This window comes from Heptranchias perlo, chromosome 40 (assembly GCF_035084215.1).
Source record: "Heptranchias perlo isolate sHepPer1 chromosome 40, sHepPer1.hap1, whole genome shotgun sequence".
Classification (NCBI taxonomy): domain Eukaryota; kingdom Metazoa; phylum Chordata; class Chondrichthyes; order Hexanchiformes; family Hexanchidae; genus Heptranchias; species Heptranchias perlo.
The window spans coordinates 4475785-4493239 of record NC_090364.1 but is presented as its reverse complement, the minus strand read 5'-3'; the positions used below and the strand labels follow the sequence as shown (position 1 = coordinate 4493239).

Below are 17455 nucleotides of genomic sequence, written 5' to 3'. Positions count from 1 at the left end.
ATTGGCAGCATGGGGGCATCAACTGGGCAAAGCATTGTGGGATGTGTAATTGTTTTGATTTTAATTCTCATGAAATGTTGTTTGGTAAAATTCAGGATATTCAGCGAGAATGAGAGGGAGTGAAGATTACTGAATGCAATGTCACCCACACAAACATCTCCATTTGTGTCAGCTGTGGCTCAGTGGCAGCACTCTCACCTCAGAGTCAGAAGGTTGTGGGTTCAAGTCTCAATCTATAGACTTGAGGACAAAATCTAGGCTGAGCTGAGGGAGCGATGCACTGTCAGAGATGTCATCTTTCAGATGAGACATTAAACCGAGGCCCTGTCTGCCCTCTCGGGTGGATGTAAAAGATCCCTTGGCATGGTTTTGAGGAAGAGCAGGGGAGTTCTCCCCACTGTCTTGGCCAATATTGCTCCCTCAACCAACATCACTAAAACAGATTATCTGGTCTTTATTTCATTGCTGTTTGTGGGATATTGCTGTGGGAAAATTCACTTCTACATTACAACAGTTACTTTATTGGCCGCACTTCTTTGTAGGAAATGTATCAGCACGGAACGAGGTGAATATTGACCTAATTTTTTTTATGAGGTGTGAACAGCCCGGTTGAGATCTCCACGTGGGGAATGTTTGCAGCTGATCCACATCCAGCACAGAGTGAGCTGAAGACTTTTTGCTCAAAATATGAAGCCGTCAACAAATCCAACCAACAGCTAGAACTGTGACTCACCAACGTATGAAATGTTGTTCCCCCAAAAGTGTTTGAGAAATGGAAAGACATTAACGTGGAATGACTGAAGACTGCAATTCCATCACACCCAGTGCAGTTCACAACTAAGTTCCTAAACTTCACTTGGAAACACTGGATAATTACAGCATCAGCATTTGAATCCATTCATCGGGGTGAAGGAGACAAATGGAAAACCAACAGGATTTGGAAAGGATGATTACAATTTGATATGAAATGCACAATGGAACTAAAGGCAAATTGATCTATTTATGGAGGAGCTGGTCGTATTGTGTTTATGAATTGATGGACCAGGGATGTGGATGAGTTTCAGGCAAAATATCTATTTAACTTGGTTTAAATTTTGTTTTGTGCATTTCAATATTTTTACTCCTTCCAGAAGGATTATATTTTGCTGGAGTATAGTTAGTCCCACAGGTATTACTCCCCCTTCAGTACCGAACCCAATTGCTTATTTACATGAGCCAAGAGCGTTCACAGGTTATTCAACCATTTGTGGGGGCAGGCACGCGGTGGAGGAAAGAAAGAAGCCCTCCAAACCGAGGGCCAATCTTTTCCCCCTGGGGAATCCATACTTTGCCTTAAGAGGCCAGTGGATAGTGAGCAAATGTACCAATCCTGGTTAATTCCCTCCCCCAATTGTAGGTCCCTTAGTACTACGAGTTCACACAGTACTGGTCTGACCACAAAGTTTACTCGAAGGCCTTTAGTAGCAATGATGAGTTTGATTTAATGAACTACTTCCTGTGTATCCCACAGTGCTACCTGAATGAGATCTGTAACCACTTAATTTAATAAAATCCTAACCTACTCATCTTAGGGTCGATACTTTTCTTAAATAGAATTGTACATTGGATTGATATGGTTTACCATTACTTCACTGTCCTGCTGATTTAACAACACACAATGTTTTAGCAGCTGATATTTTGTTGTAGTGGGGTGGGTTTTGGAAAGAGAGTTGTAATTCATGCAAAGAGAATATTCATCACCAGTACGATCAGGAACTTGTATCACAGCATTGCTCTTCACTGCTGGTTTCAAATACAATTTGCATTCAAGGTACACACAGAATTGACGGTAGATCCTCACCATGAGACCCTGCACATTCAAGTCAATAAATTAGAATTATTCCAGAGAGTGGTGGGGGGGGGGGGGCGTGGAAGAAGGAGAAAGAAAAACATTTACACAGGACTGAATCCCATAAAGTTGTTCCACAGCCCAGTGTAATTCTTGTTCAACATAAACTGAAGTCTGTTATTTTTCAGTTTAAGCCACCACTCACTTTATGATGTCTCCAGTTCAATGTTACAGTTTATTGACAGTTACTATTACATTTCACATCAAGAGCCCAGATCTCAGCTTTGTACAAAGTCACAAAAAAGTCATCACTGCTACAGGATTGGCAGAGGCGAGGGGGTCCTCACAACTATATAAACAGGAGCATTAAACAATAGTCTGGATCCCTGCAGCCAGTTGAATCACTCTCCCCCAGGCTGAGCTTGTCAAACAGGTACACTCCCATGCCATTCTCAGGGGCTCCCAGTCTCTTCAGGTTGGTGATGTGATCTCCAAGCTTCTTGATCATCTTCACTTGTTCATCCAAGTAGTGGGTCTCCAGGAAATCACACAACTAGGAAAGGGAGACATTTTCATTGAGGCAGCTATTATCAGTTTATTGAACAAATTGCTTTTCAAGCAGTCTGGATCGAGTCATTTTCTCCTACTTCAGGAGAAAAGTAATCTGTGATTACTGTACAAGAATCAACTCCCGACACAAAACTTTCCCATCATCACTTGTTTTCAGAGCTCAGCCCCTCACCAAAAATTGATACGAATTCCAAGGCATCCATTAAGCTGAATAAAGCAGATGGAAAATTTTCACCAATGACAGTCCAATACAATCTACCCAGTATATCAGCCTGAGAAGTGAAAAGCTATTAGACAGAACTCAGTCTGATATCTGAAGAACAGCACTGGCTTTGGCAACCTGAAGTTACTATTCCTTTCACCCAAACAAAATATTAAACACTTCAAGGCATTCCAAACTTACATGAGGGTCTGTCCTCTCAGTGGACAGTTTGTGCAGATCCAGCAGACTCTGGTTCACATTCTTCTCCATCTGCAGAGCTCTCTGCATCACCTCCAGACCATTGCTCCACTCATCCTGCTCTGGCTTCTGAAAGAGCAGAATGTTTAAAATGCCATGAACATCTGATGCTCTCATGGCTAACTTCATACAAGAATTGGAGTTATGGAGATACAGTTTATACCCAAGACAACTGAACAAAGTACTTGTTCCGACACAAATAAAGTTACATCCATCAGTTAAAGATTACAGCCCAATACACATTTTCTGCTGTGAAACAATTCCTCATGCTCCATCCTCAGTCTGAAGGCTGAGACTGTATTGTGAACGAATGACCAAAACAAGCTCGAGATGAGAAATCAATCCCCAAAACATGTTAATAATACAAGAGATCACACTAAGATTAGTTACATATAGAGCACAAGGCAGGCCATTCAGCCCATCATGTCATAGATCTTAGCCAGAACAATCCAAAATTAATTACACTGCCTTTGCCTAAAGCATAGACATGCAAGTATTGTTGGGACCTATCTCAGAGCATTTAAGGAGTATGTTTTATTACCTCATTGACTTGATTAATATAGTATTAAAATCAGACATTTTCATGTTTCCCTACTCCTCAACCTTGTTTTAGAGGGATAGATGTATGACAATCCCATATAACACCTCCACACAAGGACAATATCCTACATAAACCCAACACTGCCACTGGCTCCATTTCATGTTTATCCACTCTTCACTTCAACTATTCCCTCATCACAGCTATCTTGTTTGCTTTTGTACCTCATCCCTATTGGTTTCAGCAAACTATTCATACTCAAGGAATTACATTTCCACCCATGGTCTGTTCCTCCAACATCTTGCCATTTGTCATCCAGTCACTAATATTTCTCCACAGCTAACCTTGATGTCCTCCAAGATGATTCAGCCTCCACGCTGATTCTGGAATTTCAGCAGTTTCTCAGCGTGCTCCCGTTCCTCATGTGACTGCTCCTTGAAGAACTCAGCAAAGTGACGCAGGGCAACATCATCCCGGTCAAAGTAATAGGACTGCAGAGAGAATATTAGACAGAGTCACGTTAGACCCAGATCTCATCTACATACAATTATCTATTCTTCCCCTGAACCCCAGTGAGTGCTCAATGTTTTGTTAGAAATTAGCTAACATTTGTTAACTAGTAAAATTCAATTTATTTCACAAGTTGTTTAATAGCCCCCCCCCCCCCACAATAGGATAAATGAAAGGTTCACTCAGGGAAAAGTAGCAATTAAGGTCAGGGATCACATTTCATCCAAAACTCTATTTCTGAGCAATTTGTACCTTCTTAAAATCTCCATTCTAATCTAAAATTGGTGGATGAACAAGAGACAATTCCTCCATTCCGATAGTTTTACACTGGAGTCTACATTTAGTGTAATAGAGATCTCAGCACAGTGAAGAAATCACTAGGATTCTCAAGGCAAGAAAACTAGTGAGGACCAGTCAACATTTCACTGGCTACAGTCACCCCATTGAAATTGAACACTGTCAAATGCTGACAAGCACTTGACCAGGTTTCTGCTCTTCTCACAAACTCAGGCAGCAGCTGAGCCAGGTTCATATTAAACCCCTCAATAGAGTGCAGCTGCTGTAAGGAACAGTCTGTTAACTCAACAAGATCACTCGACATTACACACTGGAAGTACTCACTGCTCAAAAAATGTTTTCCTCCATGGAGGGCAGTGGAAGGAAGTCAAGAGAAATAAAATGTAAAGCCAGTTTATTGAACTGGAGAAATTCAAACTACTTAGAATGCAGTGACAATAAATAAAAGACTCACCATGGAGAGGTAAACATAGGAGGAATAGAGCTCCATATTGATCTGCTTGTTGACACCATCCTCACACTCCTTGTGATAGTTCTGACACACTTGGGAAGCCATCTTCACTTTTTTTTAATATATGAATACTATTACCCGGAAAATTATAGAACTATCCACTTTCTGCACAAGCTCTTGTATTTATACCACTGGGACAGCCGGCATTCAACCTTGGAATGACATCACCAATGATGATTGACAATCCCCGATAGCCACTCGGGAATCTTCCATGAATCCAGGCACCAATTAACAAAGGACGGGTTATGGGGGCGGGATTGATACCCAGAGCCAATCAGTGGTTTGGAATACAGTCCGGTTTGGATGATCAGTCTCAGTGATGTCACTGCTTTTGGGCTCTTTGACTTCCCACCAATCTGAAAGTGACTCTTTGTTCAGACCAGCAAGGCCTTGGAGGTGTTTGTGGCTGGACTGCCACTGAGTGGAGTGGAGAGCAGAGAGAGCAGAGAGCAGGTCCTTGCCTGGGTCCCTTGGGGAGAAGGAGGAGAAGGAGGAGAAACCACCATCAACAAGGAGGGAGGGAGAAGTAAAGAGCACCAACAGAGGGAGGAAGAGGTGGTCGGTGCAGTGAGGTGCGTCGGCTGAAGGTAGGGGGAGGAAGAAGACTTCAGAGGACAGGGGGCTCCCCCCCAAGTGTCCGGCCCAGGACAGCTGGAGCTGCCTGGGTGAAGTTACTTACTTCTTCAAATCTTTGGAGGACTGAGCCTCGGCAGCTCCAGCTGTCTTGGGGAAGACATCTCCTCCCCCTGCCCACCGGAAGACAGGCAGAAGAAGATCCACCTTTTAAGGTGCAACCCCGCCCCTCTTCCACCCACTTCTGCAGCAGCCGACCCCTGCAGACTCCCTCCTTCCCATTCTGCCATCCATCGCTCCCTCCTTCTCTTGCTCTCCAGGATATTCCCTTTCTCTCCGGGGTGTTCTTGGGGAAAATTTGAAAACCAAAAAAAGGGGCCCTCTCCCAACCAAGCACTGGGATTCGGGGAGAGAGGTTTTCCTCAAGGTTGACTTTAAAAAAAAAGGCCAATATCCTTCAGAAGGCCTGAGACTTGGGGTGGGTGTGGCTCCTTGAGTCATGGCGTCACCATCTTCGCCGGTGCCGGGACCCAGGACGTATGCGGCGGTTACCTCGGGGGCCGCTCCTAGTTCGTGCCGCTCCTGCTGGGCCGGCGCCTTTCCGCCTCATTACGAGGAAGCATGGGGTGAAGAGCTACGCCCACCCCAACATGACCATTGAGGCCTGCGTTAAGGCCATGGCCGAGGTTGTCGGCCCCTCGGCCATCGTCGCGGCCTCAAAAATGTACGGGAGGGCGGTGTTCTTCCTGAGGTCCGAGCGAGCGGTGTCCCTGGCCCTTAGTAAGGGGCTCACGGTGGGCGGGACCTTCCTGCCGGTGGACCCGCTGGAGGCCACCGCGCAGCGGGTCATTTTATCCAACGTCCCGCCTTTCCTGTCGGACGAGCTCCTCCTCCCCCACCTACGTCAACTGGGGGAGGTGAGGTCGGGGGTAACGCCGCTGCCGCTCGGACTCAGGGAGAACAGCCTCCGGCATGTTTACTCCTTCCGTCGCCAGGCATTAGTCAAGCTGGCACGGGAGGAGGTTACGGAGGGGGGCTTTAACGCCCTCCACGAGGGGACCCCTTACCGCGTCTTTTGGACGGCAGAGGGTGGGCGGTGCCATGCCTGTAAGGAGGTGGGGCACCTGAAGAGGAACTGCCCTGCCTCTCAGGCCGCCAATACAGCTACGGCGGCCGGGGCTGGCGCCGCCACCGCTCCTCCCCCCAACCCCGCCCCTGCGTCGGGAGAGTCAACTGCGCGGGTGGAGGTTGGCGTCGAGGTCTCCGCCAGGGGGGAGGAGGGGAACCCTCGCCAGAGAAAGGCGCGGAGAAAGAGGAAGAACTTAGAGGCTGGTCCCCGGGACAGAGAAGATCTCAGTCAGCCCGAGGCCGTGACCGCGGCCAGTCAACATCTCGCGGTCGCGACAGAGCCCGGGCTGGCGGGTGATCAGGAGGGAGCGGAGGCGGGGGTCCCAGCAGACATGGAGTTCCCCCTCCCTCCGCGACCCCCCGGGAAGAAAAAGAGGCGCCACTCCCCGGAAGCGAACGGGCTCCCTGCTAAGGGACGGCCCCCCGTGGAAGGGGAGTCGGTGACGGTCGCGGATCCTGCGGCCCCGCCCGTGACATCCGAACAGCGGCGGGGGTCATCTACCTCTCGGGGGGGAGGAGATCGTGCCCGTGCCTCCCGGGGGGGATGGAGAGACCCTGCCGATAGGGGGGGTCGCGGCTCCGCAGTTACCCGACACTACCCTGTTCACCGGGTCGGGCGTCCTGGGTGCCGGGGTGGGCGAGGCCGTTGCGGCCAAATTCGTCTGCCCCCGGCTCGACCTCTCCCAGGACCTGCTTGACCTGGTGGTGGGTTTTAACCAAAATATCTCACCGGCCGGGTCGGTCGCTGGCGACGTGGGTGGGGGGACCCCCTCCTCTCAGTCTCTGGGCTCGGAGCCGGGGGAGGTGGGAGAACTTGAGTACACGTTCTCCCCGGTTTCCCCCTATATCCGGGTGCCGGTTTTTCACCGCTCGGAGGCTGGGGAGGGTCCCCGCCCGGCGCCGCCCTCTGACCCGGAGCCCCCAGTAGAGCCCGGGGAGGACTCCTCTGCCGACGATCCTGGGGGTGGGATCGTGGCGGAGGCGGGGCCGGCTGGCGCGGCCGTCTCGTTCTCCGCGCTTTGTGCGGGGAGCGGGTCGGCCGCGGGCGACGATGACCCGGAGGAGGACGGGGACTCGGTGGTGGGCACTGGGGAGGATTTGGAGTTCGCCACCAGTGAGGTGGTGGACGCCCTCGTGCCCGACACCGAGTCTCCCCTCATCCCCGTTGAGGAACTCCGGGATTTTGCGTCCGGTTGGAGCCGTCGTCGCGATGGCGTCCGGCTGGCCCTCGACCGTTGGTCGGAGCCGGCGCAGTTAATCTGCTCGGTCCTGGCCGCCGTCGCGTCCGTGGCCGCGGAAGGGGACGGCGGCGGGGTCGGGCTGCATCGGCTCAGATCCCTCCTCACCGGGCTCTTGAGGGAGTGGCGGTCGACTAGCGGCCCCGCTCCCTCCGCGCGTTAGGTTTAAGTAGGTTGCGCTGTGCTCTTGTCATGGAGATAACCATAGCCAGCCTCAACATCAACGGCGGCAGAGACGCCCGCCGTAGATTTGACAAGTTCTCGGTCCTGCGGGACGGGAAGTATGCGGTGTGCTTTCTGCAGGAAACCCACACCGTTCCGGGAGACGAGGCCACGTGGATCCTGGAATGGGGAGGGGGGGTCTACTTGAGTCACCTCGCCAGCGTTTCGAGCGGGGTGGCCATCTTGTTGGCCCCGACTTTTCAGCCGGAGATCTTGGGGGTCAAGGAGCCGGTGCCGGGCCGCTTGCTCCACGTGGCCCTTCGCCGCGGGGACGTGCCGCTTCACCTGGTGAACGTGTACGCCCCCTGGTCCGGAGCCCAGCAAGTGAGCTTCTTTGAAGAAGTGTCCACTTACCTAAACTCCGTCGACGCCGGCGAGTGCATTATCCTCGGGGGGGATTTTAACCGTACCCTCGAGGCGAGGGACCGCTCCGGTCCCGCGCGTGCCCGAACGGCGACGGAGAAGTTGAGGGACCTGGTCGGGTCCTTCGACTTGGTGGACGTCTGGCGGAATCTCCATCCCGACTCCGGCCAGTTCACCTTTGTGAGGGCCGGAGGAGGGAGCTCCAGAATCGACCGCCTGTACGTTTCGCGGGCGTACGCCTCCTGCGTCCCGTCGGCCTCCATCCGACCGGTGTCGTGCTCGGACCACCACCTGGTGTGGATGGAGCTCGCTCTGCTCCGCGCCCGGTCGGGGTCCGCGTACTGGCACTTTAACAACCGGCTGCTGGAGGACGCGCGGTTCCGGGACTCGTTCCGTCTGTTCTGGAGCGACTGGAGAGGGAAGCGGGGAGGCTTCTCCTCCTTGAGGCTATGGTGGGACGTGGGCAAGGCTCACGTCCGCCTCTTCTGTCAAGAGTACGCGAGGGGGTCGACTAAGAGGCGGGAGTCCGAGGTCAGGCGGTTGGAGCAGGAGGTGCTTGGCCTGGAGTCCCGTCTCGGTCAGGCCGCCGAGGATCCGGCCCTGCGGCAGGTGTACGAGGAGAGGAAGGACGCTCTGAGGGACCTGCAACTGGTCGGGTCCCGAGGAGCGTACGTGAGGTCGCGGCTCCAGCTCCTGCGGGACCTGGACCGCGGCTCTCCCTTCTTCTACTCGCTGGAAAAGCGGCGGGGGGCTCGTAAGCAGCTCCTTACGCTGCTGGCCGACGACGGGTCCCTCGTCTCGGACCCGGAGGGAGTCAGGGCCCGTGCTCGATCTTACTACGAGGCTCTGTTCTCTCCGGATCCGTCCAGCGAGGAGGCGCGCAGAGTTTTGTGGGAGGACTTGCCGAAGGTCGGCCCGGAGGACGCCGAGCGTCTGGACGCTCCGCTCAGTTTGGCGGAGCTGACCGGCGCCCTCCACCAGCTCTCTAGGGGCAAATCCCCGGGGCTGGACGGGCTGACCGTGGAGTTCCTCAGGGCCTTCTGGGACGTCCTGGGGGGCGACTACGCGCGGGTCCTGGGGGAATGTCTGGCGACCGGGGAGATGCCCCTTTCGTGGCGCAGGGCGGTCGTGGTCCTGCTGCCTAAGAAGGGGGATCTCCGCAACCTTAAAAACTGGCGCCCGGTCTCCCTCCTCAGCACGGATTATAAGGTCTTCGCCAGGGCGATGTCTGCTCGCCTCGGCACCGTGCTGGACCACATGATCCACCCCGACCAGTCCTACACGGTCCCGGGCCGGACGATCCACGATAACATCCACCTGGTCCGGGACCTGATCCACCATTCCCAGAGGGCTGGTCTGTCGGTCGCCTTCCTTTCCTTGGATCAGGAGAAGGCGTTCGACAGGGTGGATCACGAGTATCTATTCGGGACTCTGCGCGCTTTCGGATTCGGGTCGCATTTCGTCGCCCGGATCCGACTTCTGTACGCCGCCGCGGAGTGTCTGATTAAGGTTAACGGATCCTTGACGGCGCCCCTTCGCTTCGGGAGAGGAGTGCGTCAGGGGTGCCCCATGTCCGGCCAATTATATACCATCTGCGTAGAGCCTTTCCTGCACCTCTTGCGAAAGAGGCTGTCGGGACTGGCTCTGCTCGAGCCGGGCGTGGAGGTCGTCCTTTCGGCTTACGCCGACGACGTGCTCCTCATGGTCACCGATCCCCTTGACTTGCGGAGAATGCGCGAGTGCCAAGAGGTCTACTCTGCCGCGTCCTCCGCAAGAATCAACTGGGAGAAATGTTCCGGACTCCTGGTGGGTCAGTGGCGGGTGGACTCCATGCCGGAGGAGCTCAGGGCTTTCGCCTGGAGCACCACGCACCTCCGGTACCTGGGAGTCTACCTCGGCCCTGCCGAGGAAGCCTGGCCGGCGAACTGGGTAGAGCTGGAGGCCAAAGTCACCGCTCGCCTGGCGCGCTGGACAGGACTGCTCCGAGTGTTATCCTACAGGGGTCGAGTGCTGGTCATAAACCAGCTGGTGGCCGCCATGTTGTGGTACCGGTTGGTTCCTTTGACCCCCCCCCCTGATTTTGTCGCCAAGATTCAGAGGAAGTTCGTCGACTTCTTCTGGGCCAAAGGGATGCACTGGGTCGCTGCCGCGGTCCTGAGTCTCCCGCTTAGGGAGGGCGGTCAGGGGCTGGTGTGCGTCCGCACCCAGGTGGCAACTTTCCGCCTTCGGATGCTGCAGCGATACCTGTACGTTGAGCGTCCTCTTAGATGGCGTGCGCTGGCGACGTATTTTTTCCGCCAGCTGCACGGCCTGAACTACGACACGCAGCTCCTGTTCGTCTCGCTGGTGGGCGGCCGCACGTCTTTGCAGGAGCTGCCTGTCTTGTACCAGGATCTGCTCAGGGTCTGGACCATGGTCGCCTCCAGCCGGAGCTCTCGCCCGTCGGGGGTAGCGGCCGTCCTGCAGGAGCCGCTGCTCGGGAATCCGTTCCTCCGCGATGTCGGCTTCAGCCGCTCGTGGCTGACGGAGCGGAGGGCTGTGGCCGGTCGGGTGACCAGAGTCAGGGACGTCCTGGATGGCGGAGGGTCGGGTTGGCTCGAGCCGTGGGCGCTCGCCGCTCGCATGTCCTCGTGGCGTGCCGGGGACGCGGCCGCCGCCATCCAGGCGTTGAAATCGGCGCTCGGCCCTGACTCCACTCGGGGTGTGGAGGCGGCTCAGGCGTGCGGAGCCATCCCGTCCGACCTGACCCCCGTTCGGACGGAATTCCTCCTCGGCGCCAAACCCCGGAACCTCCCTCGGAGGGCCGCGCCTCACAACTTGAGCCGTCTCTCGGAAATTCCCTCCGTGCTGTTTCACACCGCGCGGAGGGATTTCCTGTACGGGCTGCTCCTGCACACCATCCACTTCCTCGCCCTCGTCTCTCGCCCGGACACGCCCTGGCGTACCATCCTGCCGTCCGGCGGAGACGGGGGTCCCCAGTGGGAGGCTCTCTATACAGGGGTCCTCCCGTGTTACTTTGGGGATCTGGGGTGGAGGGTGTTGCACGGAGCAGTCCCGTGCAACAGGCGTTTACGCCATTTTACGGACACCCAGGCCGCTTGCATTTTCTGCGGCCTGGAGGAGTCCGTTTTTCATTTGTACACTGGGTGTGCGAGACTGCAGCCCCTGTTCCATTATTTGGAGGGGCTGCTCCTCAAGTTCTGGCTGCACTTCAGTCCCACGCTCCTGATCTTTGGCCGCCCGGTGAGGAGGGGGGCGGGCAGGTCGGTGGGCGTCCTCGTGGGCCTGCTCCTGGGCCTGTCCAAGGTGGCTATCCACAGGTCCAGGATGCTCGCGGTCCGCGGGGGTGGGCGCTCGGCCTGTCTGCCTCTCTTTCGCGGGTTGCTCCGCGCCCGGGTGGCCCTGGAGATGGAGCACGCGGTGTCTGCCGGTACGCTTGAGGCTTTCCGCGACCGGTGGGCACCGCAGGGGCTGGAGTGCATCCTGAACGAGGATAATAAAATTTTGATTTGAACTCTTGGTTTTGGTTTGTTTGGTTTTTAGTTGTTAAGCACACCCCACACCCCCCTTCTTATAAAAGGGGGGCCTAATTAGAGAAGAGAAAAAAAAAAAAAAAAAATCCAGGCACCAATTAACAAAGGACGGGTTATGGGGGCGGGATTGATACCCAGAGCCAATCAGTGGTTTGGAATACAGTCCGGTTTGGATGATCAGTCTCAGTGATGTCACTGCTTTTGGGCTCTTTGACTTCCCACCAATCTGAAAGTGACTCTTTGTTCAGACCAGCAAGGCCTTGGAGGTGTTTGTGGCTGGACTGCCACTGAGTGGAGTGGAGAGCAGAGAGAGCAGAGAGCAGGTCCTTGCCTGGGTCCCTTGGGGAGAAGGAGGAGAAGGAGGAGAAACCACCATCAACAAGGAGGGAGGGAGAAGTAAAGAGCACCAACAGAGGGAGGAAGAGGTGGTCGGTGCAGTGAGGTGCGTCGGCTGAAGGTAGGGGGAGGAAGAAGACTTCAGAGGACAGGGGGCTCCCCCCCAAGTGTCCGGCCCAGGACAGCTGGAGCTGCCTGGGTGAAGTTACTTACTTCTTCAAATCTTTGGAGGACTGAGCCTCGGCAGCTCCAGCTGTCTTGGGGAAGACATCTCCTCCCCCTGCCCACCGGAAGACAGGCAGAAGAAGATCCACCTTTTAAGGTGCAACCCCGCCCCTCTTCCACCCACTTCTGCAGCAGCCGACCCCTGCAGACTCCCTCCTTCCCATTCTGCCATCCATCGCTCCCTCCTTCTCTTGCTCTCCAGGATATTCCCTTTCTCTCCGGGGTGTTCTTGGGGAAAATTTGAAAACCAAAAAAAGGGGCCCTCTCCCAACCAAGCACTGGGATTCGGGGAGAGAGGTTTTCCTCAAGGTTGACTTTAAAAAAAAAGGCCAATATCCTTCAGAAGGCCTGAGACTTGGGGTGGGTGTGGCTCCTTGAGTCATGGCGTCACCATCTTCGCCGGTGCCGGGACCCAGGACGTATGCGGCGGTTACCTCGGGGGCCGCTCCTAGTTCGTGCCGCTCCTGCTGGGCCGGCGCCTTTCCGCCTCATTACGAGGAAGCATGGGGTGAAGAGCTACGCCCACCCCAACATGACCATTGAGGCCTGCGTTAAGGCCATGGCCGAGGTTGTCGGCCCCTCGGCCATCGTCGCGGCCTCAAAAATGTACGGGAGGGCGGTGTTCTTCCTGAGGTCCGAGCGAGCGGTGTCCCTGGCCCTTAGTAAGGGGCTCACGGTGGGCGGGACCTTCCTGCCGGTGGACCCGCTGGAGGCCACCGCGCAGCGGGTCATTTTATCCAACGTCCCGCCTTTCCTGTCGGACGAGCTCCTCCTCCCCCACCTACGTCAACTGGGGGAGGTGAGGTCGGGGGTAACGCCGCTGCCGCTCGGACTCAGGGAGAACAGCCTCCGGCATGTTTACTCCTTCCGTCGCCAGGCATTAGTCAAGCTGGCACGGGAGGAGGTTACGGAGGGGGGCTTTAACGCCCTCCACGAGGGGACCCCTTACCGCGTCTTTTGGACGGCAGAGGGTGGGCGGTGCCATGCCTGTAAGGAGGTGGGGCACCTGAAGAGGAACTGCCCTGCCTCTCAGGCCGCCAATACAGCTACGGCGGCCGGGGCTGGCGCCGCCACCGCTCCTCCCCCCAACCCCGCCCCTGCGTCGGGAGAGTCAACTGCGCGGGTGGAGGTTGGCGTCGAGGTCTCCGCCAGGGGGGAGGAGGGGAACCCTCGCCAGAGAAAGGCGCGGAGAAAGAGGAAGAACTTAGAGGCTGGTCCCCGGGACAGAGAAGATCTCAGTCAGCCCGAGGCCGTGACCGCGGCCAGTCAACATCTCGCGGTCGCGACAGAGCCCGGGCTGGCGGGTGATCAGGAGGGAGCGGAGGCGGGGGTCCCAGCAGACATGGAGTTCCCCCTCCCTCCGCGACCCCCCGGGAAGAAAAAGAGGCGCCACTCCCCGGAAGCGAACGGGCTCCCTGCTAAGGGACGGCCCCCCGTGGAAGGGGAGTCGGTGACGGTCGCGGATCCTGCGGCCCCGCCCGTGACATCCGAACAGCGGCGGGGGTCATCTACCTCTCGGGGGGGAGGAGATCGTGCCCGTGCCTCCCGGGGGGGATGGAGAGACCCTGCCGATAGGGGGGGTCGCGGCTCCGCAGTTACCCGACACTACCCTGTTCACCGGGTCGGGCGTCCTGGGTGCCGGGGTGGGCGAGGCCGTTGCGGCCAAATTCGTCTGCCCCCGGCTCGACCTCTCCCAGGACCTGCTTGACCTGGTGGTGGGTTTTAACCAAAATATCTCACCGGCCGGGTCGGTCGCTGGCGACGTGGGTGGGGAGACCCCCTCCTCTCAGTCTCTGGGCTCGGAGCCGGGGGAGGTGGGAGAACTTGAGTACACGTTCTCCCCGGTTTCCCCCTATATCCGGGTGCCGGTTTTTCACCGCTCGGAGGCTGGGGAGGGTCCCCGCCCGGCGCCGCCCTCTGACCCGGAGCCCCCAGTAGAGCCCGGGGAGGACTCCTCTGCCGACGATCCTGGGGGTGGGATCGTGGCGGAGGCGGGGCCGGCTGGCGCGGCCGTCTCGTTCTCCGCGCTTTGTGCGGGGAGCGGGTCGGCCGCGGGCGACGATGACCCGGAGGAGGACGGGGACTCGGTGGTGGGCACTGGGGAGGATTTGGAGTTCGCCACCAGTGAGGTGGTGGACGCCCTCGTGCCCGACACCGAGTCTCCCCTCATCCCCGTTGAGGAACTCCGGGATTTTGCGTCCGGTTGGAGCAGTCGTCGCGATGGCGTCCGGCTGGCCCTCGACCGTTGGTCGGAGCCGGCGCAGTTAATCCGCTCGGTCCTGGCCGCCGTCGCGTCCGTGGCCGCGGAAGGGGACGGCGGCGGGGTCGGGCTGCATCGGCTCAGATCCCTCCTCACCGGGCTCTTGAGGGAGTGGCGGTCGACTAGCGGCCCCGCTCCCTCCGCGCGTTAGGTTTAAGTAGGTTGCGCTGTGCTCTTGTCATGGAGATAACCATAGCCAGCCTCAACATCAACGGCGGCAGAGACGCCCGCCGTAGATTTGACAAGTTCTCGGTCCTGCGGGACGGGAAGTATGCGGTGTGCTTTCTGCAGGAAACCCACACCGTTCCGGGAGACGAGGCCACGTGGATCCTGGAATGGGGAGGGGGGGTCTACTTGAGTCACCTCGCCAGCGTTTCGAGCGGGGTGGCCATCTTGTTGGCCCCGACTTTTCAGCCGGAGATCTTGGGGGTCAAGGAGCCGGTGCCGGGCCGCTTGCTCCACGTGGCCCTTCGCCGCGGGGACGTGCCGCTTCACCTGGTGAACGTGTACGCCCCCTGGTCCGGAGCCCAGCAAGTGAGCTTCTTTGAAGAAGTGTCCACTTACCTAAACTCCGTCGACGCCGGCGAGTGCATTATCCTCGGGGGGGATTTTAACCGTACCCTCGAGGCGAGGGACCGCTCCGGTCCCGCGCGTGCCCGAACGGCGACGGAGAAGTTGAGGGACCTGGTCGGGTCCTTCGACTTGGTGGACGTCTGGCGGAATCTCCATCCCGACTCCGGCCAGTTCACCTTTGTGAGGGCCGGAGGAGGGAGCTCCAGAATCGACCGCCTGTACGTTTCGCGGGCGTACGCCTCCTGCGTCCCGTCGGCCTCCATCCGACCGGTGTCGTGCTCGGACCACCACCTGGTGTGGATGGAGCTCGCTCTGCTCCGCGCCCGGTCGGGGTCCGCGTACTGGCACTTTAACAACCGGCTGCTGGAGGACGCGCGGTTCCGGGACTCGTTCCGTCTGTTCTGGAGCGACTGGAGAGGGAAGCGGGGAGGCTTCTCCTCCTTGAGGCTATGGTGGGACGTGGGCAAGGCTCACGTCCGCCTCTTCTGTCAAGAGTACGCGAGGGGGTCGACTAAGAGGCGGGAGTCCGAGGTCAGGCGGTTGGAGCAGGAGGTGCTTGGCCTGGAGTCCCGTCTCGGTCAGGCCGCCGAGGATCCAGCCCTGCGGCAGGTGTACGAGGAGAGGAAGGACGCTCTGAGGGACCTGCAACTGGTCGGGTCCCGAGGAGCGTACGTGAGGTCGCGGCTCCAGCTCCTGCGGGACCTGGACTGCGGCTCTCCCTTCTTCTACTCGCTGGAAAAGCGGCGGGGGGCTCGTAAGCAGCTCCTTACACTGCTGGCCGACGACGGGTCCCTCGTCTCGGACCCGGAGGGAGTCAGGGCCCGGGCTCGATCTTTCTACGAGGCTCTGTTCTCTCCGGATCCGTCCAGCGAGGAGGCGCGCAGAGTTTTGTGGGAGGACCTGCCGAAGGTCGGCCCGGAGGACGCCGAGCGTCTGGACGCTCCGCTCAGTTTGGCGGAGCTGACCGGCGCCCTCCACCAGCTCTCTAGGGGCAAATCCCCGGGGCTGGACGGGCTGACCGTGGAGTTCCTCAGGGCCTTCTGGGACGTCCTGGGGGGCGACTACGCGCGGGTCCTGGGGGAATGTCTGGCGACCGGGGAGATGCCCCTTTCGTGGCGCAGGGCGGTCGTGGTCCTGCTGCCGAAGAAGGGGGATCTCCGCAACCTTAAAAACTGGCGCCCGGTCTCCCTCCTCAGCACGGATTATAAGGTCTTTGCCAAGGCGATGTCTGCTCGCCTGGGCACCGTGCTGGCCCACATGATCCACCCCGACCAGTCCTACACGGTCCCGGGCCGGAAGATCCACGATAACATCCATCTGGTCTGGGACCTGATCCACCATTCCCAGAGGGCTGGTCTGTCGGTCGCCTTCCTTTCCTTAGATCAGGAGAAGGCGTTCGACAGGGTGGATCACGAGTATCTATTCGGGACTCTGCGCGCTTTCGGGTTCGGGTCGCATTTCGTCGCCCGGATCCGACTTCTGTACGCCGCCGCGGAGTGTCTGATTAAGGTTAACGGATCCTTGACGGCGCCCCTTCGCTTCGGGAGAGGAGTGCGTCAGGGGTGCCCCATGTCCGGCCAATTATACGCCGTCTGCGTGGAGCCTTTCCTGCGCAAGAGGTTGTCGGGACTGGCTCTGCGCGAGCCGGACGTGGAGGTCGTCCTTTCGGCTTACGCCGACGACGTGCTCCTCGTGGTCACGGATCCCCTTGACTTGCGGAGGATGCGCGAGTGCCAAGAGGTCTACTCTGCGGCGTCTTCCGCAAGGATCAACTGGGAGAAATGTTCCGGACTCCTGGTGGGTCAGTGGCGGGTGGACTCCCTGCCGGAGGAGCTCAGGCCTTTCGCCTGGAGTACCACGCACCTCCGGTACCTGGGAGTCTACCTCGGCCCTGCCGAGGAAGCCTGGCCGGCGAACTGGGAAGAGCTGGAGGCCAAGGTCGCCGCTCGCCTGGCGCGCTGGACAGGACTGCTCCGAGTGTTATCCTACAGGGGTCGTGTGCTGGTCATAAACCAGCTGGTGGCCGCCATGTTGTGGTACCGGTTGGTCACTTTGACCCCCCCCCCTGAGTTTGTCGCCAAGATTCAGAAGAAGTTTGTCGACTTCTTCTGGGCCAGAGGGATACACTGGGTCGCTGCCGCGGTCCTGAGTCTCCCGCTTAGGGAGGGCGGTCAGGGGCTGGTGTGCGTCCGCACCCAGGTGGCAACTTTCCGCCTTCGGACGCTGCGGCGATACCTGTACGTTGAGCGTCCTCTTAGATGGCGTGCGCTGGCGACGTATTTTTTCCGCC

At 57.7% G+C, this 17455-nt stretch overlaps 1 pseudogene; it reads right to left on the bottom strand.

The window, feature by feature from the left end:
* Window positions 1–1964: 1964 nt before the first annotated feature.
* On the bottom strand, window positions 1965–4767 carry LOC137305337 (ferritin heavy chain B-like; annotated as a pseudogene).
* Window positions 4768–17455: the final 12688 nt, after the last annotated feature.